This window comes from Chiloscyllium plagiosum, unplaced genomic scaffold (genome assembly GCF_037043375.1).
Source record: "Chiloscyllium plagiosum isolate Xiang-an unplaced genomic scaffold, Cpla_swu_hap1 HiC_scaffold_6, whole genome shotgun sequence".
Lineage (NCBI taxonomy): Eukaryota > Metazoa > Chordata > Chondrichthyes > Orectolobiformes > Hemiscylliidae > Chiloscyllium > Chiloscyllium plagiosum.
Window position 1 is genome coordinate 21,317,520 of NW_028270144.1, and position 26,988 is coordinate 21,344,507.

Consider the following 26,988-nt stretch of genomic DNA (forward strand, 5'->3'; position numbering starts at 1 on the left):
AGAGGCTGCATAACTCTGACATAGTTGCCACTTCACCAGTCAAATCACTGAAATGAGATTCAGTTGGGGACATGTGATGGTTCACAGTGCATATACATATATCTGCAGATGTGAGAGGGTATTTACAATGAGGAGTCTCCCATGCCAGAGAGGGTTTGCTTTATTCGTGCCCTCTCCCTCTGTTCAGGTACATCCCAGAGATTGCAGCTGGAGTGGATGGACCCTGCTCTGTCGTGGAGCTAGTTGGTCTGATGATTTAGGGATATTTAGAACATAGAACATAGAACATAGAACAATACAGCACAGAACAGGCCCTTCGGCCCACGATGTTGTGCCGAACATTTGTCCTAGCTTAAGCACCCATCCATGTACCTATCCAATTGCCACTTAAAGTTTGTGACTAGAGTGCCCAGATGTGCTGAAAGCATCCTGGGGCTGGGAATTGCAGGCAGGGTGGAAGCAGGGGAGCTTGGCACCTCTGTAAGTGCCTGAGAAGAGACCTCTAAGGGTTCCTCCACTGTCTTGGTAGCTGCTGCCACCACCCGCACTCCAAATGGCCAATGTGATGGACTGCAGGTCGGCGTACATCTCCGGCAGGTACTGAGCATTCCGTCTAACCTGAGTCTTCATGATGGCGAAAGTGAGGACTGCAGATGTTGGAGATCAGAGTCCAGATTAGAGTGGTGCTGGAAAAGCACAGCAGGTCAGGTAGCATCCAAAGAGCAGGAAAATCAACATTTCGGGCAAAAGCCCTTCAGCAGGAATGAGTCAGGGAGCCTCTGGGGTAGAGCGATAAATGGGAGGGGATGGGGCTGGAGCGAAGGTAGCTAAGAGTACAATAGGTGGATAGAGGTGCGGATGAATTGATAGGTTGGAGAGGAGGGTGGAGTGGATGGTGGGAAGGAAGTTTGGCAGGTAGGACAGGTCATGAGGGCGGTGCTGAGCTGGCAGGTTGGAACTGGGGTAAGGTGGGGGGAGGGGAATGAGGAAACTGGTGAAATCCACATTGATGCCCTGGGGTTGAAGTGTTCCGAGGCGGAAGATGAGGCGTTCTTCCTCCCGGCATCGGGTGATGAGGGAGCAGCGGTGGAGGAGGCCCAGGACCTGCATGTCCTCGGCAGAGTGAGAGGGGGAGTTGAAATATTGGGCCCCAGGGTGGTGTGGTTGATTGATGCGGTTGTCCCAGAGATGTTCCCTAAAGCGCACTGTGAGGAGGCGTCCAGTCTCCCCAATGTAGAGGAGACCGCATCGGGAGCAACGGATACAATAAATGACATTGGTGGATGTGCAGATGAAACTTTGATGGATGTGGAAGGCTCCTTTGGGGCCTTGGATGGAGGTGAGGGGGAAGGTGTGGGCACAGATTTTGCAATTCCTGCAGTGGCAGGGGAAGGTGCCAGGAAGGGAGGGTGGGTTGTTGGGAAGCGTGGATCTGACCAGATAGTCACGGAGGGAACGGTCTTTGCGGAAAGCTGAAAGGGGTGTGGAGGGAAATATATCCCTGGTGGTGGGGTCCTTTTGGAGGTGGCGGAAATGTCGGCGGATGATACGGTTTATGCAGAGGATGGTGGGGTAGAAGGTGAGGACCAGGGGGTTTCTGTCCTTGTTGCAGTTGGAGGGGTGGGGTTTGAAGGCGGATGTGCGAGATGTGGATGAGATGCATTGGAGAGCATCTTCAACCACGTGAGAAGGAAATTATGGCCTTTGTTCTGTGGTGGAACTATTCCTCCTGGGAGCAGGTGGAGGAATTGGGAATACAGGATAGCATTTTTGCAGGAGGTAGGGTGGGAAGAGGTGTAATCCAGGTAGCTGTGCGAGTCAGTGGGTTTGTAAAAGATGTTAGTATTCAGTCGGCCGTCATTGATAGAAATGGAGAGGGAAGGGAGGGAGTTGTCAGGGATGATCCAGGTGAATTTAAGGTCAGGATGGAATGTGTTGGTGATGATGAACTGCTCAACCTCCTCGCGGGAGCACGAGGTGGTGCCGATGCAGTCATCAATGTAGCGGAGGAAGAGGTGGGGTGTGGTGCCAGAGTAACTATGGAAGATGGACTGTTCTATGCAGCCAACAAAGAGACAGGCATAGCTGTGGCCCATGCTGGTGCCCAATGCTACCCCTTTCACCTGGAGGAAGTGGGAGGATTCGAAGGAGAAATTGTTAAGGGTGAGGACCAGTTCAGCTAAACGAAGAGGGTGTCAATGGAAGGGTACTGGTGGGGACATCAGGAGAGGAAGAAACTGAGGGCCTGGAGGCCCTGGTCATGGCAGATGGAGGGGTAGAAGGATTGGATGTCCATGGTGAAGATGAGGCATTGGGGGCTGGGGAAACAGAAGTCTTGGAGGAGCTGGAGGGCTTGGGTGTTGTCTCGAACGTATCTGGGGAGTTCCTGAACTAGGGGGGATAGGACTGTATCGAGGTAGGTGGAGATGATTTTGGTCGGGCAGGAGCATGCTGAGACAATGGTGAGACAATGAGGCCAGGGTGGTCAGGCTTGTGGATCTTGGGAAGCAGGTAGAATCAGAAGGTGCAGGGTTCCCGGATTATGAGGTTGAAGCTGTGGGTGGGAGATCTCCTGAGGTGATGAGGTTGTGTATGGCCTGGGAGATGACTCTTCATGATGGCCACCAACCTGTTCATGGACACTGTCAAATGCACTCCTGCTAGAGTCAGTGCAGACTGATAACTTCTGCAACCTTTGATTGAGTTTCCTTGGTGCCCTGACAAACGTGCCTGCGGTTCCTGCAACTACATTTGGACAAGGTTATTAATAGCTCACACCACGGGGTTTGCTCATGCTCAGTCTCTGGCAGTTCTCAGTGCCAGTCACCTGGGGATTTTCTGCTTCGACCTGTTGCAGAGATAAGCCAGTGATGTTTGTGCCAGACTGTGCTCCTGACTCCTAAATAGAGCAGATACCAAGTGAAAGTATCTGAGTTGATGGAGGGTGTAGGTGAAAGCCTTGTTGGAGGGCTCTTTGAGGGATCTGTGACTTCTTCTTTAGAGATGGAAGAAACAGCAATGGACTGAGGAGCTGGTCTCTTTGGGGCTGTGCCTGTGTGAGTATTGCTGTTGCCTGTCGAAGGAAGTAGAGAAGATTAGGTACACAAGTTGGGTAAAAGCTTGAGATTATCATGAATACATTCAGAATAGTGGTCATGGGAGAACAGTGCAACATGGCATAACAAAGCTTACTTGGTTATCTCAACATGGAGGTCCTGGCGTCTGTACATGAATGCTCTCAATCCTCTCCAGCATCTCCTCCTTATAGCAGGCGATGAGACAAATGTTGGCCACTCTGCCACCTGTCTTTGCCCTCTTGGCTTTAATATGCCCCATTTTCTCCTATAATGAAATGGAGGGATTGAGTGAGATAAAATTATCTGAAGGACTGTTAATTATGGTGGAGAAGCCAGAAATATGGAGAGAGGGGTCCCAGTGAGTGGATAGAAGGCACAGGGGCTGGGGAGGTGGGGTGGGGGATGACTTATTACTTTATGAGGATGAGCTGAGTGAGGGACTAAACTGTTGAGGGGAGATTCTGCATGCGATAGTGAGAGTGGTAGACCCGGACCCTTGTTGGGGAGGGCTGTTGCTATGGCGTAATTAGGGTGTGTATGCAGTGGTGCAGTGAAGATGGTGGCATTTACTCTCATGGAGTGTAGAAGGCCATACAGCTTGTTCCAGTACTCTAGGCATTTCTTCTGAACATGGAAATGGTTTTGACCCAGTTCGCTAGCTTGTTCCATGATGACCGTGTCTGCTGGCATGTCTTCCTTCAGCAGTTCTGGGCAAAAGGGTAAACCCTCATTTCCATTACCACCATCACCCTCCGCCTCCCCCCCCCCCTTCCCTCCCCCCAGTCCAGCAGGGCTTCCATTTCCTCATCTGTGAACCTCCCTTTGCTAGCACCTTTCGAATTGGGGTCATTCTGACTTGCAGCGTTTGAAGTGGTGTGCAGTCAGGGTTTAAATGTGGTGCCTCAGCATCAATTCAGGAAGATCACAAGAATCAATGTGAAGAGCACTGTGGAGGTTGAATGCCATTATTAATGAGATGAGCAATGGAAGCTTGCATAAGAAAGGTATACAGGGGCTCACAAAGGGGAACTGCCCAGAAATTGCCTGCAATTGACACCGAGCCAAAATATAGGAAGATTCAGCCACGAAAACTGATGCAGAGCCCAGTTATCATTAATCTCTGAGTAAGCTATAATCAACAAAGTCCTGTTATAAAAGAATACTAGCCTTCTCACAGCTTTCTTATTGAGGGTATCATTGTTGAACCAGAACACACTTGTATGGTAATGGATGGGAGCAATAAAAATGACATTCGTGGAAAATGAGATTGCAGCTGTAAAGAAAATAGATGCCTCAACTATTTACAATCTATATTAATGAAGAAATCAAGAGTAACATTTCCAAGTTTGCTGATGGTACAAAGCTCAGTGGAATCGTAAACTGTGAGGGTGCAATGATATATTGATAGGTTAAATAGCAGGCCACAAGTTGCCTGATGGGCAAGGGGGAAGTTATTCACTTTAGTAAAGAGTAAAGAAAAGCAGAATATGTTTTAAAAGGTGTAAAAGGTCATAGTGTTGGTGTTTTAAGAAACTTTAATATGCATATACAAGAAAACAGAATTAGCTTGTGGCTTTCAATGCGAGAGAAATGGACAATAGAAGCATAAAGTGGTTATAATACAGAAAGATGCCATTTGGTCACTCATGTCTATGCCAGCTATCTGTCCTAGCTACTCAGTTCAAGAATGACTGGCAATGGGCAACAAATGCTGACATTGCTAACAATGCTCACATACCGTGAAAGAAAACAAAATCTGGTCATTATTATCTTGCTGTGTGTGGGAGTTCTTCATGTGTAAATTAGTGACCATGTTCCCTTAGAAGAGTTAGTAGACTCTGAAAGTGTGTTATTGTTCAGTGCTTTGAGACATCTAGTGGTGTGAAGAGAACCATGCAATTGAAAGTTTTTCTCTTGCGAAGGAGGATAACTCCATTTGCTCTAATCTATCTTCATAACCGAATTCCCTCATTCCTGGAGCTGATTTGGAGTTGCCGGTGTTGGACTGGGGTGTACAAAGTTAAAAATCACACAACACCAGGTTATAGTCCAACAGGTTTAATTGGAAAGATGGTGTGCTTCCTATTAAACCGGTTGGACTATAACGTGGTGTTGCATGGTTTTTAACTTTATTCCTGGAACTGTTCTTGTTAATCTTTCTCTGCACCATGTCTAAAACCTTATGCATCCTTTCCAAGGTACAGTGCCTAGAATTGTCTGAGTAGTCCAGTAAAGGTTCACTATTGCTTCCTTGCGTTTGTATGCTATGCTTCAATTTATCAAACTCAGGATTCCATATGCCTCAGTAAGCCCTTTCTGAAACTGGTCTGCCACATTCCATGATTGTGCGCACATACTTGTATGTCTTTAGAATGGTACCTTTTATTTTCTGTTGTCTTGCCTCATTCTTCCTGCTAAAATGTCTCAATTTACACTTCTCTGGAATAGATTTCATCTGTCACGTATCTGCTCTTTCTACCAGACCATCTATATCCTCTTAAAGTCTATCATGGTCCTTCTCATAGTTCACAATATTTTCAAATTGTACCCTATATAATGAAGTTTAAGTAATTAATATAAAATAAGAAAAAAACTGTAGTCATTGTAACGACCTGTGGGAAACAATACCATGTATCTCAAACGTTTAGGTACAGCTGTATCAGACTTTGATGAGATCACATTTGGAGTACTATATTTAAGGAAGGATATTTTTACATTGGATGAGGTATAGAAAAGAGTCACTAAATTGATTTCACAGATGAAAGGGTTTTACTATTATGAGAGACTGAGTAAATTGGGCCGATATTCTCTGGAGATTAAATGAAAGGCAAGGGGGTTGGATAACACTACATGGCTGGTATCCCATCACCAACTTATCCTTTCTTTGCACATGAACTTGACTATAGTACTGCCTCAAAGAGAGTCAGGTACCAGAGTGTCAGTATATCTAACACACAAACTTTTTATGTCAGCCAGGTCTACCTGATTGGACCAGATTAACAGCCACAATCAGGGAACTCATTCTATGAGTTCCTGCTGGCTGACCTCATTACAATCACTGTTATGATACCTTCCAGTTATAAAACAATTTAGTCTTAACCTAACATGCTCTTATCAAAACAGGAGGTTCTGAAGAGATTTGAAAGACCACAGAGATTGTTTCTGCTGCCTGGGGAATTTAGGACATTGGAGCATAATCCCAGCACAACAGGTTGACCATGTAGGACTGGTATGAGGAAAAGTGTTTTCTCTTACATTGAATCTTCAGAACTTTCTGCTCCAGAGGGTTATGGATGCCTCACTGTTGAAAGCAAAGCATCCACAAGCACCATCAAAATTTAAAGCTGAGAAAGGCATTTGGTCTCTCAACAATCAAACAGTTTGGGGAGTAGCAGGAGAATGTAATTGAAGCAGAAGATCAGCCATGATCGTCAGTGTACTATTGCTGTCAATGCTGAGTATGCTAAGAGTCCAATGACATCACATGACCAGCTACCATGAGAAGTCCAAGCCGCAGCAAGTTAGATTAACATTGTGTAACGGAGTTGCTCTGTAACTTCAAATTGCCAGTTTGTCTGTTAAATAAACCTCTGAGATTTTCAAGCGATATGAAACCCAATTAATTTACCAATCCAGATACTAATATGAGAATATAACTGTGATGAGCAGTGATTTTTCCCAAGACTAAAAACTTTAAAAAACCATAGGAAAATGCCTCGGACAACACAAATGGCATTGGTTACACGGTGATTACTTGATTTGTGAACTAGCCAATCAGTGATGTGTACACAATCCCTACAGTGTGGAAGCAGGCCATTTAGCCAATTGAGTCCACACTGACCTTCCAAATAGCATCTCACTTAAACTCCTATCTCCAAAACCCTGCATTTCCCATGGCCAATTCTACTAACCTGCACATCTTTGGAGTGTGGGAGCAAACTGGAGCATCCAGAGGTAACCAGTGCAAACACAGGGAGAATATGCAAACACCACACAGACAGTGAGAGAGAGAGAGAGAGAGAGAGAGAGAGTTGGCACAAATCACTGGCTCGTGCTCCACCGAGACTACAATGACATCTACTAATGTAGAAGGTGCATCCAGTATAGACTCCATAAGTGTAATGTTGTATTTCCAATGGCATTGATCAGGGAATAGTTCACATGACTAAATTACTTATCATGAAGTGTAAGGTGTTGGAATTGCTATGCTACATCTAAGATGGATACGACAGGTTATTGGCTAACTGTCACCAGCAGAGATCATGTTTGGAAGGCAAGTTAGTAAAACTCTAGCAAGCTACCATCTGCACTTGTTCTCAGAGATACAGGATATGCTTCTTGAAAAACAAGGGAGAATGAAGATGGTACATGGTCAAAAAACGAGCAAACAACAGCTTAAACCATAATCCTGTAATTTGTAAATAGTTGTAGTAATGTGATAAACTTCAGAATATATTAATTCTACCAACCTTTCAACTAAAATTTTGCAGATCTTGTTTTTGTGTAAGTGTCTAATGTGTTTGTATTTTCACACAGTGCATGTAATTCTCTCTTAGGAAAAAAGAGGAGCCATGGTGGCTCCGTGGTTAGCACTGTTGCCTCACAGTGCCAGAGTCCCAGGTTCAATTCTAGCCTCAGGCTACTGTCTGTGTAGTGTTTGCACATTCTCCCTGTGTCTGCATGGGTTTCCTCCGGGTGCTCCAGTTTCCACCCACAGTTCAAAGATGTGCAGGTCAGGTGAATTGGCCATGCTAAATTGCCATAGTGTTAGGTGCATTAGTCAGAGGGAAATGGGTCTGGGTGGTTTACTCTTCAGAGGGTTGGTGTGGACTGGTTGGGCCGAAAGGCCTGTTTCCACACTCATCTAATCTTGATTTTGGAGTGGAGTATGTTAATGATGCAAGGACCTAGGCTGATACCACGTGACCAACAGCTATAAGGAGTCAAAACAGCAGCATGTTAGATTAAGACTAAATTGGTTTATAACTGGAAGGTATCGGTTTGTCTGTTGAATGAACCATATTTGAGATTTTTAAATAAATTTGATTGGGCTACTAACCAATCTAGGAGGATAGCAGTAATCTGTGTGAAACAAGGCAAAACAGGAATGCAGCAATTATAGTGAATGGTAAGCAGGGCCTGTGCAGTCTATTCCTGCTTCCATCCTTTGTCTTTCTTAATAAATTGTTTGTAATTGAATATGCCAGGAACTGTGATTTTTGTGGCTCGGTAAGCTTGGTTCAGATTCTGTTTCGGTTTCTGCCAGTTTTATTTACAGCAGCAGACTTAAGATCTGTAATACACAGTATCACAGTATATTGAAATGCAATGCACAGCCCCGAGAACTGAACAAGAATCTTTCCATAATATGTGCCAATGTGAATATGTCAGGCTAATTCAAATGAATGGGAGACCAGTCAGTTTGAGAGATGTGATATTATATATGCAAGCAGCATAATTCAGCTTCTAAATGACAATCAGGGGACCACTTTGTAAAACTATTAGTAATTGTAAGAGGCAAGTATAAGTGACAAGGGGTTGGTCAGGTTTTAAATCATTGCTTTCTCAGAGGTATATCCTTGAGAGAGAATTTTCTTTCGAGGCCAGTGTAAATTCCTCTAAAATCTCTTTCATTGGTAAAATATCACACTGTCAGGTACCTGTATGTCTTTATCAGACCTATGTTTGTCAGTTAATTTTTCGAATGAAACCAAGCTACTTGGCAAAATCCCCCAGAAGCAGCTTAACTTGATGGTGAGTCTAATTGAAACTGCCACCCCCTTCTACCTATTCAAACATTTGTTTTAATGATTCAAGCAATAAGACCAGAGGTTCCAGTTAGTGGCATTCTCTATGAGTCTTTTTTTTATGAGAAAGATGTGTAGTCATAACCTAGCTGTTAACAATGATGGAATTTTGCATAATTAATATGTACATGGAGTGGCTGTGTTTGTACATTTAATATTCAAAGAACAAATCTGTATGATTGCTGCAAATGGGAACATATTCTTTTTTTAACAATAAGAGCTTTTCACTGCAGAAAAGCTGTACAAAATGAGAATTGCCATTAAAAGCTTTAATATTTTTAAAATTGGAATTGATGTATACTGTACATATTAAAATATATTTTCTTTATATTTGACAAACCAAAAGCATAAAAGTTCGAGCCTTGTTTGTTATTAAGTGAATTTGCACAATCAGGGAATGATAAAGTGCAGTAACAGCCATTCAACCCCCTTGTGCATTTATTGCCCCTTTGGTAGAATAAGATTTATTCCCCTGTTCTTTCTCATAGTTTTTATGTATGCACAGCAAGTTCTAAGATTATCCAATGCAGAAACACATTAGTATAGAAAATATTCATGTTGCTTTCCACATGCAGCATTTAATGCTTCAGTAGTTTTTTATAAATTCACCATGGTTCATAAAGGACATGTAGGTATTTCACCCCATTTCAGAGAAATAATTGGTTATATATACTTTGAGGAGAAGCACTCTGCAAGGATGAGACAATGGGGAAGCAGGCTTCCTTGAACCTACCAAACCTGATTACAGGGATTGAATCTACACCACCAACATCATTCTGCATCATACTCAAGGCATTTGCTAAGCAAACTCTACCATCCTTTGGTAAGTTATTGCCTAATGCCTTACCAATAAAGATGTATTTACTACACCCATTGTGGCCTACTCTACATTGAAGACTGGGTGAACGTTTTGCGGATCACCTCCGGTCTGTGCACAAGCAGGACCCCGACTTTCCTGTGGCTGGTCATTTTCACACAGCATCCTGCTTGTATGCCCACAGGTCTGTCCTCGGCATGCTGCAATGTTCCAGTGAATCACAGCACAAACTGGAGGAACAATATCTCATCTTCAGACCAGGCACTTTCCAGCCTTCTGGACTTAATTTGAGTTCGACATCTTCAAATTGTGAACTATTTTCCTATCGTTTAGCTTGTTAACATGTCCTCCCCTCCCCCTATCCCAGTTACTGTCCTTTCAAGTCTGGCAGGAGACACACATTGTTCTGCCATCCTCACATTCCGATCACTTAATTTGAGCTATCAACATTTTTTTTCCCCGACCACCCTACACCTACTGCCCCCCACACACGCCTCCCCCTCCAAACTGTAGCATAAATGCTGTCCCCTCCACACTTCACTTAAACTCTGATGAAGAATCATCTTGGCTCAAAATGTTAGCTTGCCCTCTCTCCATGGATGCTGTCTGACCTGCTGTGATCTCCATCATTTGTTGTTTTCAGCACAGATTCCAACATCTACAATAATTTGCTCCCACAGGATTTTACAGCTCCCTGTCGGATTACTGTTCCTTCACCATTGCAATCAAGCAGCGAACAGTTAGCTATGCTATTTGAATGTGGAATGAATTTAACCGGTACTAATCGAGTCTGGATGTGTATTTGTGCGCAGCGTCAAAATATAGCAGTGTATTTGCAATCTTACATGAATTTATTTCACAGCACAATTACAGACCTATGAAATAGTGGATCTTTATAAAATGGAGTCTTTCACATTTATCTGAGAGGGTAGACAGAATACGGTCTATGGTCTTTAACAATTGTTTTAGCTCCATGTGATGCCTTCTCCTGTCCTATTTTATCTCAATCAATCAGAGGAATTTTCTATGCCTTTCTCTTTCATTTGCTTACCTAGCTTTCCCTTAGGTGCACGCGGAGGTTTTGAATTGTTGGAATTTTCCAACAATAGCCTACATGGCTATAGGTGGTCAGATATTGACTATATTCAAATCAATGGAATGTTGGAATTCAGGAAAATTAATAGATATGAAGATAGGGCTGAAAAGTGGAGTTGAAGCTGAAGACCACACAGGATTTAATTGAATAGTACAGCTTGCTTGAAAAGCTGTATGGCCTACTTTTGTTCCTATTTTTTATGTTCTTTGAGTGTTTGTGAATTTCCACTTTAATGCTGGTACTCTTGCTGTTAAAAACCCTGGGAAGTGTTACACTCCCTTTTTTTAAATTACTGTTAAACATCCTCACCAGCTCTGAAAAGCTAACTTTATATTTGTGGAACTTGTACATACTGATAAATAAATCCCACATACTTATGTAACACATGTTTAAAAATATAAAATATGCCTATTTTAGCTTCTACCTAAATCCAATCATATCTATTGTATGATCTGAAAATTTAGGTTAAAAATGTATCAGTGCTTTGAAATTCCTGGTTTGCTATCCATGAGAAATTTTAATAGGATTGGCTGCTTTCCCTGTTTGCTAACATCACTGTTGCTGGATACCTGAAGATCTCCTTGACTAAGTAGCGGACTTGAACTGACACAAGATTGTTTTTGGCAGCTTTTACCCAGGTCACTGGTACACACACCGTTCCTTGATTGCGGCATGGTGGCACAGTAGTTAGCACTGCTGCCTCAGAGACCCAGGTTCAATTTCTGCCTCAGGTGATCCTCTGTGTGGAGTTATGCACATTCTCCCTGTGTCTGCGTGAGTTTCCTCCCACAATCCAAAATGTACAGTATAGGTGAAGTGGCCATGCTAAATTGCCTGTAGTGTTAGGTGAAGGGGTAAATGTAGGGGAATGGGTCTGGGTGCTTCAGCGGATCGGTGTGAACTTGTTGGGCCGAAGGGCCTGTTTCCACACTGTAAACAATCTAATCTAAAAAGAATTGTCAGTTGAGCATTTTTTGTGGGCTAACTTTGGTAACAATTACCATGTGAAAATCCTGAAAATTCCATTCAAATAATTCTGCAATAACTGTTTATCATTCATACAATAGACAAGCCATCTCTTGGTTGCCACTCACTTATTCATTGCTATTCTGTCTACCATCTGTGAAAGATCCCATTTTATAAATATGCACTATTTCAAAGAAAAAAATCTGACAGCCAATATTTTACGACCAACGTTGTTAAACTAGATTATCTGGATCACAATTGCATTGCCGTTTGTGGGAACTTGCTTTGCACCAATTAGCTGCCATATTTCTTACATTACAACAGCATTTCATTGGCTGTAAAATGTGGGGTCACTCAAGACACTATATAAATGAAGTTAAAAATCGCACCACACCAGGTTATAGTTCAATAGGTTTATTTGGAAGCACCGGCTTTCGGAATGCTGCTTCTTCATCAAGTGGTCGTGGAGTATAAGATCATAAGTCGCAGAAGTTGCTATAAATTCTTTGTCTTACAATCTTATGCTCCACAACTACCTGATGAAGAAGCAATGCTCCAAAATCTAATGCTTCCAAATAAACCTGTTGGACTATAACCTGGTGTTGTGTGATTTTTAACTTTGTCCGCCCCAGTCCAAAGCCAGCTACTCCACATTGTATATAAATGAAAGTATTTCATTTCTTAATAATTTATATTAATAAAATTCAATGTTGCAATTAATGTGCTGCAGTGGCTAGTGTCCCTGCCTCTGAGCTAGAAACTCCAGGTTTGCATCCCTCCCCAGAATTTGCTGTTTGAAGAAGCTGTGTTTGTAAAAAGACCATATTAAGTATCAATCTTCAAATTCTTCCAACACATGCCAATGGTAAACAACAAGAGTGGCAGAGATTCCTGGTCAGCCATGTGATGGAAAGAGAGCTGGAACCATCACTATTCAAGCTCCAGTGTACAGCATGGGTGTACATGTTGCCACAGCAACTTCAATTCCCCAAGTGGACTTTAACGTAACATTATCAAGACAAACTCTGCATTGCCCACAGTTGTTGATTTTGACCAATAAAGGTGCCTAATAGAGAAAGCAAATCTCAACATGGTAAATTTAAACAGAATCGATCTTTGTTAAACTACAGTCGATCACAATCACAGTTTGATTCAGTGTTAGAAGTCGGGACTTCATTTTCAACAGTGTCAGGAATTGACAAATTAATAGTATTCAGCATTCACAAATTCCTAGTGAAAGAACAAATCTCAATAAGGAAAGATGCATTGCTCCTTTCAAAATATGAACTTTTTTGCAATAAATTTATAATAATTGTTCAGTAAAATCACATCAAAAACTCTTTGAGCTTTGTTTGCTTATTGTGCAAAAGCAATTTATCATTTTAATATTGTGCTGTGATTGAAATTCAATTTAAACCTATACAGTCAAGATGAAAGAAAGCTCTATTGTGAGAATATACAGAAGAGAAACATGTTTTTGTGTCAAAGTTTAAAATTTAATTCCAGTCACTTGTTATTCTTTAAGTGTAGCTAATCCTAATTACAACAAACAATGGATGGAAATTAATAATTCCCTCACATCTGTTCTCAGCGGTTTTTCCAGCCTCAGGTCAAATGCCTTCATTAGTGAAAATGAGCATGTATTGTAATGCTAAAATTATTGCTAATACTGATGGGAAAGAAAAGACTTTGACAACATGTTTTTGACTTTCAGTGTGTTAAAATATTCCTGATAAGATAATTTATATATATTATCTTCTTCAAGCTGTTTCTTGATACACTTAAAAGGGTTTCTACATAGTAGAAAATCATTTGTTATTCATTGTAACTATTTTCAATGATTTTAATGAACCCTCTTTTGATCAGTTACATTCTTTGCTGACAGCTTTATGTGAGAATCATGGAGCTCATGTAAAGTCTTGCTGGTCTGTGCACTGCTCAAGTTGGCACTGAAACTCGAACCTGTGCTGCAATTGGTCAGTTGATCTCAAACAAGGTTCCAGTGAAATTGAATTAGAGAGGAGATGAAACATTCAACTTTGAATAGCTATTCTTGTTGGAATGTGTGTGTGTGTGTGTGTGTCTATGAGAAATGAAATGAATATGCGTGGATGCTTGAGGATCCGTGTGTGGCTGAATTGGTCTAATCTGTATCTGTGTGTGTGGGGCTTCATGTTTGTGCAAATCTCTATGTGCAACAATGCCTCTGTGTATGGGGCTCCATATATGTGTCCTGAGGAAGGGTCACCAGATCTGAAACGTTAACTTTGATTTCTCTGCACAGATGCTGCCTGATCTGCTGAGCTTTTCCAGCAACTTCTGTTTTTGTTTCTGATTCACAGCTTCTGCAGTTCTTTCAGTTTTTACTCCATATATGCGTATCTGTGTATGTGTGTTTAATGGCTCACTATGTAAATATATCTGTGCATGCAAGCACATGTGTTTGTATACATATGCTTTTTAGTCTGTCTGTATTCACCTGTGCTTGTAGCTTTGTTTTTAAAAATTCTTTCAATGGATGAAGGTGTCATTGGCTAGACCACCATTCATTGCTCATCTCTAATTGCCCAGAGTACAGTTTCAGAGTCACCCACATTGCTGTGGATCTGGAGTCACATGTAGGCCAGACCAGGTAAGAATGGCAGCTTCCTTTCCTAAAAGACATTAGTGAACCAGATAGGTCTTCCTGACAATTGTTAATGGATTCATCATTAGTCTTCTCATTCCAGATCTTTGCTGAGTTCTCATTCCACCATTTGCATTAGCAGGGTTTGAATCTGGATCATCACCTGGGTCGCTGGATTAATAGTCCAGCGATAATACCACTGGGCCATTGCCTCCCCTATAAATGTGGAGCTCAGATGTTTTGCCAGGATAGACAACCTTTCTGTCATGGTGAAAGTTGACAAAAAATGGAAAAACAGAGCTTTACAATTTTAGCACTGAGGGAATGGATTTGGCATGCCAGACCTATGGAGGTAACTGGGTATTAAATCAGCAACTTTCTCCTCTCCTGTGTGATTTTCATGTGGTATGTGTCAGAAACCTGCAGTGTGTAGTTTAGACTGGGCAAGAGAAGGTCTAACCTTTGTGGATTCAGTTAGATAGCTACAATATCTTTTTGAAGAGGTCAGGTTCACTCAGGTATTTGGTTCTAAGCTGTTTGAGGTAAGACAGCTTTTGGGAGAGGTTAAAAGTAGAGATACTTATGCATAAAGAATGCAGGCATTTATAGGAACTGTCAAAGATATGTCAAAAGGAGCTGTCAAAACTCTCAGGGGACCTGCCTAAACTATGAACGGAACCTATGAGCAATATCAAGGCACTTAAAACTCCATCCGTTTTAATCTTTGAAATGGAATCTTACAAGTTAAAAGCAACCACTGATTACTATTTATATCTGTCTGTTTGCATAAGCCTGAAGATGTTTATTTCAGGACTAGTGATGTACAACTGATTTTATGAAGGATCCATTATTACAGTGGGATGCCATCCTCTTCACAGTCTGAAAGACAGCTACAAGTAATTTTGGATGATTTGATGTGAGATGATGAATTCCAGTTAGTGAGGTAAAGAAGTTTGAGCATATGTATTCTTTTTAATGAGTTTTTCTCAATATAATGAAGACTGCAATGCACTCACTTGTGATGTACAGATCCTCCCAGGTTGCTTGCTTTGACTTCCAACCCAGCCCACAACCCTCCTCCCATATTGAAAATCAGAAGTTTTGGAAACAATTTCTAAAAATTGGACTTTTGAATTTTCCTGTCTCTGTGCGTCTGAGTCCACAATGAACATTGGGGCCTAGATCAGTTTGTGTGTGTATGCAATCGATATGTTTGTGATTCTGTGTGTGTATATGTTTGTAAATGTGTGAACAGATATGATGAAGGCTCAAAGACTTCCTTCAAAACCAGCATAATATGTAAACAACAGCTTTTGTTTTGTTGGGGCAACAGCAGCTAATTTAAACTGACCAGCAAGATATTGTACTCAGTACTGAGGAGATAGAAATCAGGCTTCAAAGGACTGAGCTGGGAGCAGTCTATTTGCTCCTGCATCATTGCCAACACCCTTTGGGAAGAGAGTAGGTTTCACTCCCTGGACCAAAAATATAACTGTTACTCAAATCCAGCAATAAGAATGTGTATTAATGTAGTGTCCCGAATCCAGTGAAAATCCCAAAGCACTTTACAAGAGTGATATCGAGCAAAATTTGGCAATGAGCCATATGAGGAAAGAATAGAAAAGCTTGATCAAAGAGACAGATTCTTAAAGGACTTCCAGAACTTCTGATTTTCAATGCAGGAGGAGGGTTGTAGGATGGATTGGAAGCAATCTAGGAAGATTTGTCAACCTAAAGTAAATGCCTTAAAAAAGAAGAGGGAGAGCTGTGGAGCAGCCACAGAGAGAGATGTGGATCTTAGAGGAAATTATAGAATTGAACAAATTAGCAACTGACAGTTTGGGCATTTGGTGAATTATTGGAAGGCAAAGATGCAGAAGAAGCTAAGATTAGATTAGGTTCCCTACAGTGTGGAAACAGGCCTTTTGGCCCACCCAGTCTCTCCGAAGAGTAACCCACACAGACCCACTTCCCCTCTGACTAATGCACCTAACACTATGGGCAATTTAGCATGGCCAATTCACCTAACTGCACATCTTTGGACTGTGGGAGGAAACCCATGCAGTCACAGGGAGAATACGCAAACTGCATACAGGCAGTCGCCCAAGGCTAGAATCGAACCTGGGACCCTGGTGCTGTGAGGCATCAGTGCTAACCACTGAGCCACCATGCCACCCCAAGATTGAAGAGTATTCTTCGACAGTACTGGGTTGGAGGAAGTTACAGAGATAGGGAGGACTGAAACCATGAAGGGATTTGAGCAAAAAATTGATAATGTTAAAGTTGAGGCCTTGCCAGACTGGGAGACAACGTAAGTCAGTGAACACATGGAAAATGAATTAATAGAACTTGGTGTGATTTAAAAAGTGTATTGCAGAATGTCAGCTGAGCTGAAATTTGTGGAGGATGTGGAACAGGCAGGATCAAGGTGATTACTCTCAATGTGTTTTCTACGTTGTTCGAAAATTGTTCCTAGATTAGTGTATGCACATACACAAGCAAATACTTATATTGCACAGAAACAAAATACTTTGTTGCTAGAAACTTGAGGAAAGAACAGAAAATGCTAGAATTACTCAGTGGGTCTGACAGTAGTTATGGATAGAGAAACAGAATTAACATTCTCAGGTCTGTGACATACTGTCAGAACAAACATTAAAAGGGCTTTCTTTGTAGAGAAAGATTGTTTTAAAAAATAGTGCTGATTCCTTTTATAGGAAGGAAAGTATTGTGTATTTAATGAAAATGTGATGTTTGTTACTTGGACCAATTTACCATTAGCCAACTGTAGATTTCATTCTGTATAAATTCACTACAGAAATAAATGTGTTGCAACCAATTCTTAATCGGATCAACACTTCCTTGCTCTATGAGCTTAACCTCTTATTAATTGAGCTGGATTAATAGGGTAGGAATAACATTAGCTAAAGTAATTGCTTTTTCCTCAGATCATTCTTAAAAGGCTAGAGTGCATCCAGGCAAGGATTGGCAGTCCACTGTTGGCCCTCAGCAGGAACATATTGATACAGCAGCCATAAAACCACGCTGTTCATGGCATGTGCAACCTTGGTTTGTCACACTCATCCCCATTTAACCACAAGGCTATTGACTTTACCTGCCTGTAGCTGCATCCCCAGAAAAACACCCGCTCAATGTCAATTCTACTCTGCACAAGGCTCACAACTTGTCATTGTCCAGTTGGGGAGCATCACTGTAGGGTGGCACGGTGGCTCAGTGGTTAGCACGACTGCTGTCCAGCACCAGGGACCCAGCTTTGATTCCAGCCTCGGGTGACTGTCTGTGTGGTGTTTGCATACTCTCCCCATGTCTGTGTGGGTTTCCTCTGGGTGCTCCAGTTTCCTCTCATAGTCCAAAGATGTGTAGGTTAGGTGAATTGGCCATGCTAAATTACCCATAGTGTTCAGGGATGTGTCGGTTAGTTGCATTAGCCAGGGGTAAATGTAGGATAGGGGAATGGGTCTGAGTAGGTTTCTCTTCAAAGGGGCGGGTGTGGACTTGTTGGACTGAAGGGGCTGTTTCCACAGTGTCGGGACTCAATGATGATATAAAGGCAAGCGATCAGCCAATTCCAAATGTGGGCTTTTATTTACAGCCACCAGAATTGAATGCAAACTAAACTAAAAAAAAGTTTCAGTTTGTTCCACAAATGATAGCGTCATGGCCAATGATTATTTTACAGTTCACAATGCTGTACTACACCCAGCTCTCATTTACTGGAACCAGGTGTCAGTCAGGTCCTGTGTGGCCTGTAGTACCCAACACAGCTAAGCTCTGTCATGGAAAAGGATAACTTCCTCCTACTCCTCCTCAATGTCATTGTCCCCCTCCCTGGAAGTCCACTCCTGTTCTTCCAGTTCCTCAACAGATCACACATCTCCTCATTGCTTGCTCCAATTTTGCAGAGGGCAGTCCACAAAGTTGATAAGGCATACATTGTCCAGACTATACTAAAGAGCAGCCGTGTCCCACCACACCAGTCCAAACAATGAACCTGCATCTTCAGCAGTCCTACCATCTGCTCCACCATAGCCTTGGTTAAATCATATGAACAAGGACCAAGAGAAGCTATTCAGGTCTTTGAGCCTACTCCATGATTCAATAAGATCACAGCAGATTTGATTTTAACCACAACTCTACATTCCTGCATATCATCTGATTATCTTTCATGAGCAGCATAGTATCTACTCTGTCAGTCAGGGGATTGTTGTACAAGCCATGGTCACAGTGGATATCTCTTGTCTCCCAGTAACCAGTATTGTAAGACATCTGGATCCTCAAACGTATTGAGGATATGAGAGTGCACCAGGGTGTAGGAATCATAGCAGTTGTCAGGGTAGCAGAAGGAAGTGGTAATGATGGCAACAAATCACCTGAACATTAATCAATTGGAACCCCTTCCTGTTGATGAATTTTGCAGTGTTCAGGCACGGCCTCCTATTGGTTATTGTGGGCAGTCAATGGCACCTTGTACCTGTCGGATGCCAACTATGTTCTCCAGAATGTTTGGGTTGCAGCACTCACTTTGTCATGGGGGAATTGAATGAACCAGTGTGATCTTGCACAGATGTCCATGTGCATTACTAGGGCATAACTAAGAGATCCCCCAGAGGTCACCCATAGCTCCCTGGAAGGAGCCAGTCACACAGGCATTCGTAGCAACTGTCACCTTCACAACCACGAGGAGAGGGTGGACTCTCACTCCTGCAGCCTCGGGCTCTGCTCTACCATCCTGCATAGTTCCACCTCAGCATCTCAGGACATCCTGTTGACATTGCCTCTTGCTCATCAAAAAACTGAGTCAATGCCGAAAATCTTTGGGTGTTGTACGATTGCAGCCATCTTGAGGGGCTCTTCATCCATATTCCCTGAACTGGTTGTCCCTTGTCCTCTGTGACAGCCTGCTGCCACACCTGGGTTTGCTATCAATACTGCTCCTCTTGAATCCAACTTCATCTTCTTCAGAGAATGACCGACATCCACTCTTGGCAGACCACTGGATTCTTAGTGGAAGTGACCTAGGCTGCAGACACAGACAACACATGCCTGGTCTCAGAGGAGTCAGTTGCATAGCCAGAGCAGATGAGGGCTGAATACAAATCTTCACATGGTGAGACATGCTACAACCCTACCACAATAGATATGTCTCCATCATTCATTCAGCCTCAGCCTGAGCATGTGCATCAGTTGGGTGAAGGTGCTGTGCTGGCTGAGTGTTCTATCTAAAGGATGAACCTGTTGTACTCCAACCCCTTTCATATTTCAGACCTGCAAATTGTTCCATTTCTCAGTATTCAGTGCAGACCATTGTTACACTGACATTACAGGCAATGAAGCAATGGTGCACAACTTCCCACTGCTTTCTGGGAAGTTGAAAGAACAGTGGGTATCATTTGGCCAGCATTGGCTTCTTTTTAAGTCATTGCTGATCACCTCTGCATCATAGAGGTGTCAATGTTTAACCTGCAACAACTGATGGCATAGTGCAAGCTGCCTTTTACTAATACTTGAACCCCAAGCATGTTCACTCTGCGTGCATTGCAAATGGACAATGATGCTTCGCTGTCCTACCATTTGGTGGCCATACCTTCAGCCATCTAGGCCCTGGGTCCTGGATTGTTTCTTATTAAACCTCTGCAGTTCTCTAAACCTCTCCTGTCTTTTAAGGCACCACATCTTTGATCAGGTTTTTGCTCACTTAGTGTCATATCTCTTTATGTGACTTGGTCTAAAACTTTGTTTAACAGCATTCTTATGAACCTCTAAGCTATGGTTTGCCGTGTAAAATGTGCTAATAAATGCAAGTTGTTGTGGCTGCTTCTATACAGGTTCATGATAAACTGTCTATTAATTGAAACAGCAAACCATTTTGAAATTTTCCATTGCTAATTTTTGAAAGAAAGCAGGGAAATCACACTGTTTATCATTTTGTGCTAAGATCAGCTACATATTTTAAATCACATTTGGCCAAGGTCCTTGAAAAGCGGTCTGTTTATTTAATGTTTATAGTTCTTGTTATGGAGCTCTGCACATAACTGCTTCAGCTGTTTGTTGTCAGAGATATGGCTTTCCAAGGATATTTCCAGCATGGGATCTCCTTTATCATTGTCTGATCATGACAGTGACAGTGATGAAGTATGCCGTTACCAGACAGAACAATTGATTGAGGTGTCTGCTTACAATTCATCACATTACCATTGTTCATATAGCTGACATGCTGTTGTTTTCTGCTTGATTCATTCCTATACTTCTTACTTACACACCCTCATCTCACTCTGATAATGGCTGCTCTCAACCATTGATCTTCACTTTAGATACTTGCCTGCCAATAATAACAGATTCAGTATGAAAATTCCTCTCCGTCCAAATGATAAAAGAGTGCTTCAGTGAGCTAACAATGTTAGCATTTCAGAAACAGATCCAGGAGTTTGCCATACGGCCCCACTCTCCTGTCCAGTAGGATTGTGGCTGATCTTCTATCTCAACGACGTGGAGGTGCAATCCAGTCTAACTGATTAAAGGCTTAAACCTTGATTGCTGTTAAGTGAGGACTGCAGATGCTGGAGATTATAGTCAAGATTAGAGTGGTGCTGGAAAAGCACAGCAGGGCAGGCAGCATCCGAGGAGCAGGAGAATCAACGTTTCAGGCAGGAGCCCTTCATCAGGAATCAGGATGAAGGGCTCCTGCCGAACCGTCAATTTTCCTGCTCCTCAGATGCTGCCTGACCTGCTGTGCATTTCCAGCACCACTCTAATCTTGACAGCAATCTAGGTTTGTTCAAAGCATCAGTTGTATGACACTTTGATCTTTTACTATAAATTCTGTATCCTATTATCCTGCCCCACTAGCTACCTAATGAAGGAGCAGTGCTCCGAAAGCTTGTGCTTCCAAATAAACCTGTTGGACCATCACCTGGTGTTGTGTACAAAGTTAAAAATCACACAAAGCACTATCTTTCAGAGTGCTGCTCCTTCATCAGGTGGTTTTTAATTCTATCTCAACAGCACTTACTTGCCTACTTCTCATATCCATTAATTCCCCTTAGAGTCCAACATATTTTCCCAATCAACTTGTTCAGTGATGTTATTGCACATAGTGTCATAGAATCATACAGCTGTATAGCACGCAAACAGACCCTTCGGCCCAACTCGTACATGCCGACCAGATATCCTTGATAAATCTTGACCCATTTGCCAGCATTTGGCCCATATGCCTCAAATCCCTTCCTACTACATCCACATGACTTTTAAATGTTGTAATTGCAATTACCTCAACCACTTTCGCTGGCAGCTCATTCCAGAGATACACCATCCTCTGTGTGAAAAGATTGTCCCTTCGGTCCCTTTTAAATCTTTCCCCTCTCACCTTAAACCTATGTCCTCTAGTTCTGGACAGACCCACCCCAGTGAAAAGACCTTGTCTATTTACCCTATCGATGCCCCTCATGATTTTATAAGGTTTATAAGGTCATCCCTCAGCCTGCAACGCTCCAGGGAAAACAGCCCCAGCCTATTCAGCCTCTCCCTGTAGCTCAAACCCTCCAACTCTGGCAACATCCTTGTAAACCTTTTCTGAACACTTTCAAGTTTCACACTATATTTCCTTTAGCGGGGAGACCAGAATTGCACGCAGTATTCCACAGGTAGGAGGAAGTGAGGACTGCAGATGCTGGCGGTCAGAGTCAAAACTTGCGGTGTTATAAAAGCACAGCCGGTCAGGCAGCATCTGAGGAGCAGCAGATTTCATATTTTGAGTATAAGCTCTTCATATGTTCTCATCAACATTCATGATGAAGAGCTTATAGAGTCATAGAGTCATAGAGGTGTACAGCATGGAAACAGATCCTTCAGTCCAACCTGTCCACACCGACCAGATATCCAAACCCAATCTAGTCCCACCTGCCAGCACCCGGCTCTAATACCTCCAAACCCTTCCTATTCATATACCCATCCAAATGCCTCTTAAATGTTGCAATTATACCAGCCTCCAATACATCCTCTGGCAGTTCATTCCATACATGTACCACCCTCTGCGTGAAAAAGTTGCCCCTTAGGTCTCTTTTACACCTTTCCCCTCTCACCCTAAACCTATGCCCTCTAGTTCTGGACTCCCCTGCCCAGGTAAAAGACTTTGTCTATTTATCCTATCCATGCCCCTCATAATTTTGTAAACCTCTATAAGGTCACCCCTCAGCCTCCGACGCTCCAAGGAAAACAGCCCCATCCTGTTCAGCCTCTCCCTGTAGCTCAAATCCTCCAACCTTGGCAACATCCTTGTAAATCTTTTCTGAACCTTTTCAAGTTTCACAACATCTTTCCGATAGGAAGGAGACCAGAATTGCACACAATATTCCAACAGTGGCCTAACCAATGTCCTGTACAGCCGCACCATGACCTCCCAACTCCTGTACTCAATACTCTGACCAATAAAGGAAAGCATACCAAACACCTTCTTCACTATCCTATCTACCTGCGATTCCACTTTCAAGGAGCTATGAACCTGCACTCCATTGTCTCTTTGTTCAGCAACACTCCCGAGGATCTTACCATTAAGTGTATAAGTCCTGCTAAGATTTGCTTTCCCAAAATGCGGCACATCGCATCTATCAGAACTAAACTCCATCTGCCACTTCTCAGCCCATTGGCCCATCTGGTCCAGATCCTGTTGTAATCTGAGGTAACCCTCTTCGCTGTCCACTGCACCTCCAATTTTGGTCTCATCTGCAAACTTATTAACTGTACCTCTTATGCTCGCATCCAAATAATTTATGTAAATGATAAAAAATAGAGGGCCCACCATCGATCCTTGTGGCACCACTGGTCACAGGCCTCCAGTCTGAAAAACAATCCTCCACCACCACCCTCTGTCTTCTACCTTTGAGCCATTTCTGTATCCAAATGGCTAGTTCTCCCTGTATTCCATGAGATCTAACCTTGCTAATCAGTCTCCCATGAGATATTTGTATCATCGATAGTCACAGATGAGGTGCCAGAAGACTGGAGGTTGGCAAAAGTGGTGTCACTGTTTAAGAAGGGCAGTAAAGACAAGCCAGGGAACTATAGACTGGTGAGCCTTGTCGAACGCCTTACTGAAGTCCATATAGATCAAATCTACCACTCTGCCCTCATCAATCTTCTTTGTTACTTCTTCAAATAACTCAATCAAGTTTGTGAGACATGATTTCCCACTCACAAAGCCATACTGACTATCCCAAATCAGTCCTTGCCTTTCCAAATACATGTACATCCTGTCCGTCAGGATTCCCTCCAACAACTTGCCCACCACCGAAGTCAGGCTCACCGGTCTATAGTTCCCTGGCTTGTCTTTACTGCCCTTCTTAAACAGTGGCATCACTTTTGCCAACCTCCAGTCTTCTGGCACCTCATCTGTGACTATCGATGATACAAATATCTCAGCAAGAGGCCCAGCAATCACTTCTCTAGCTTCCCACAGAGTTCTCGGATACACCTGATCAAGTCCTGGGGATTGATCCACTTTTAACCGTTTCAAGACATCCAGCACTTCCTCCTCTGTAATCTGGACATTTTGGAAGATGTCACCATCTATTTCCCGACAGTTTATATCTTCCATATCCTTTTCCACAGTAAATACTGATGCAAAATATTCATTTAGTATCTCCCCCATTTTCTGTGACTCCACACAAAGGCTGCCTTGCTGATCTTTGAGGGGCCCTATTCTCTCCCTAGTTACCCTTTTGTCCTTAATGTATTTGTAAAAACTCTTTGGATTCTCCTTAATTCTACTTGCCAAAGCTATCTCATGTGTCCGTTTTGCCCTCCTGATTTCCCTCTTATGTATACTCCTACTTTCTTTATACTCTAAGGATTCACTCGATCTATCCTATCTATACCTGACATATGCTTCCTTCTTTTTCTTTACCAAACCCTCAATTTCTTTAGTCATCCAGCATTCCCTATACCAGACTTCCTTTTCACCCTGACAGGAATATACTTTCTCTGGATTCTTGTTATCTCATTTCTGAAGGCTTCCCATTTTCCAGCCGTCCCTTTACCTGCAAACATCTGCCTCCAATCAGCTTTCGAAAGTTCTTGCCTAATACTGTCAAAATTGGCCTTTCTCCAAGTTAGAACTTCAACTTTTAGATCTGGTCTATCCTTTTCCATCACTATTTTAAAACGAATAGAATTATGGCCGCTGGCCCCAAAGTGCTCCCCCACTGACACCTCAGTCACCTGCCCTGCCTTATTTCCCAAGAGTAGGTCAAGTTTTGCACCTTCTCTAGTCGGTACATCCACATTCTGAATCAGAAAATTGAAGAAATTCCTCTCACCTAAACCTTTAACACTATGGCAGTCCCAGTCGACGTTTGGAAAGCTAAAATCCCCTACCATAACTACCCTATTATTCTTACAGATAGCTGAGATCTCCTTCCAAGTTTGTTTCTCAATTTCCCTCTGACTATTGGGAGGTCTATAAAACCATCCCAATAAGGTGATCATCCCTTTCTTATTTCTCAGTTCCACCCAAATAACTTCCCTGGATGTATTTCTGGGAATATCCTCCCTCAGCACAGCTGTAATGCTATCCCTTATCAAAAATGCCACTCCCCCTCTTCTCTTGCCTCCCTTTCTATCCTTCCTGTAGCATTTGTATCCTGGAACATTAAGCTGCCAGTCCTGCCCATCCCTGGGCCATCTTTCCGTAATTGCTATGATATCCCAGTCCCATGTTGCTAACCATGCTCTTAGTTCATCTGCCTTCCCTGTTAGGCCCCTTGCATTGAAATAAATGCAGTTTAATTTATTAGTCCTACCTTGTCCCTGCCTGCCCTGACTGTTTGATTCACTTCTGTTCTCAGCTGTACCCGTCTCAGATCGATCTCTTTCCTCACTATCTCCCTGGGTCCCATTCCCCCACCTTACTAGTTTAAATCCTCCCAAGCAGTTCTAGCAAATTTCCCTGCCAGTATATTATCCCCTTCCAATTTTGGTGCAATCTGTCCTTCTTGTACAGGTCACTTCTACCCCAAAAGAGATTCCAATGATCCAAAAATGTGAATCCTTCTCCCATACACCAGCTCCTCAGCCATGCATTCAACTGCTCTGTCTTCCTATTCCTGCCCTCACTAGCTCGTAGCACTGGGTGTAATCCAAATATTACTACTCTTGAGGACCTCCTTTTTAAATTTCTGCCTAACTCTCTGTAATCTCCCTTCAGAGTCTCAACCTTTTCCCTTCCAATGTCGTTGGTTCCAAAGTGGACAATGACCTCCTGCTGGCCCCCCTCCCCTGTGAGAACATTCTGCACCCTCTCGGAGACATCCTTGATCCTGGCACCAGGGAAACAACACACCATTCTGCTTTTTCTCTACTGGCCACAGAAACATCTGCCTACACCTCTGACTACAGAATCCCCGAACACAATTAATCTCTTGGAAGCTGACGTACCCCTCTTTGCATTAGAGCCAATCTCAATACCAGAACTTGGCTGTTTGTGCTACATTCCCCTGAGAGTCCATCACCCCCTGCAGTTTCCAAAACAACATACCTGTTTGAAATGGGTATATCCACAAAAGACTCCTGCCCGAGGTGCCGACCTCTCTCACCCTTCCTGGAGTTAACCCATCTATGTGACTGTATCTGAGACTTTCCCCCCCTTCCTGCCATCCATCACATACTGATGCTGTTGCAAATTCCTCATCGCTTCTATCTGACTCTCCAACCGATCCACTCGATCTGATAAGATTCGCATCCAACAGCATTTATGGCAGATATAATCCGCAGTAACGCATAAACTCTCTTTAAACTCCCACATCTGACAAGAAGTACATATCACTGCAAAGGCCATTTTTGCCCCTTCACAATCTACAGACACAGAAAATAACACCGTCTTATTCCTGTACAAACACTGCTCCAGGTTAAATTAATAGCTATGGCTTATATTTTAAGTTTAATCAAGAGACTTATCTCCAAAAACATATAATCAAGAAAGAATCCACTATACTCACTATTGCAGCCTTTCTCTTGGACAGACTTAAAACAACAATTAACTTATCTGATTCTGTGCTGTGAACTTTGTCCAACAGTACCTCCAAGATTAGTTGTGAATTTCACTGTTTGTTAATTTTCCCAGATGCACTCCGATGTCTGACGATACACAAATTCAAACAGCAAAGGCGGTAACTGTGCAGGTTCTCTCTCTCTCTCTCTCTCTCTCTCCTGCACTGTCCTCACCATGTGCTTCCTTGAAATGTTGAATCTCCTGCTTCTCAGATGCTGCTTGATCGGCTGTGCTTTTCCAGCACCACACATTTTGACTTTGTGTTCTAAAAGTGGCCTAAATAATGTCTTGTATAGTTGCAACAAGACCTCCCAACTCCTATACTCAATGCACATCTTTGCATCAGGTGGGATTTGACCATTACTGCGCTTCAAGATCCCCCTTAGATTCCTAGAATCTACCGATCTATTGAATAGACTCCATGGCGAAACAGCCAATGACCTCCATGTTAACTGTATAGTAATTTCATGTTTAATTGTGTTTAGATGGGGTACCTCACCAGTGAGTCACTTGTTTTCCTATATAAAGGAGCAGTCAA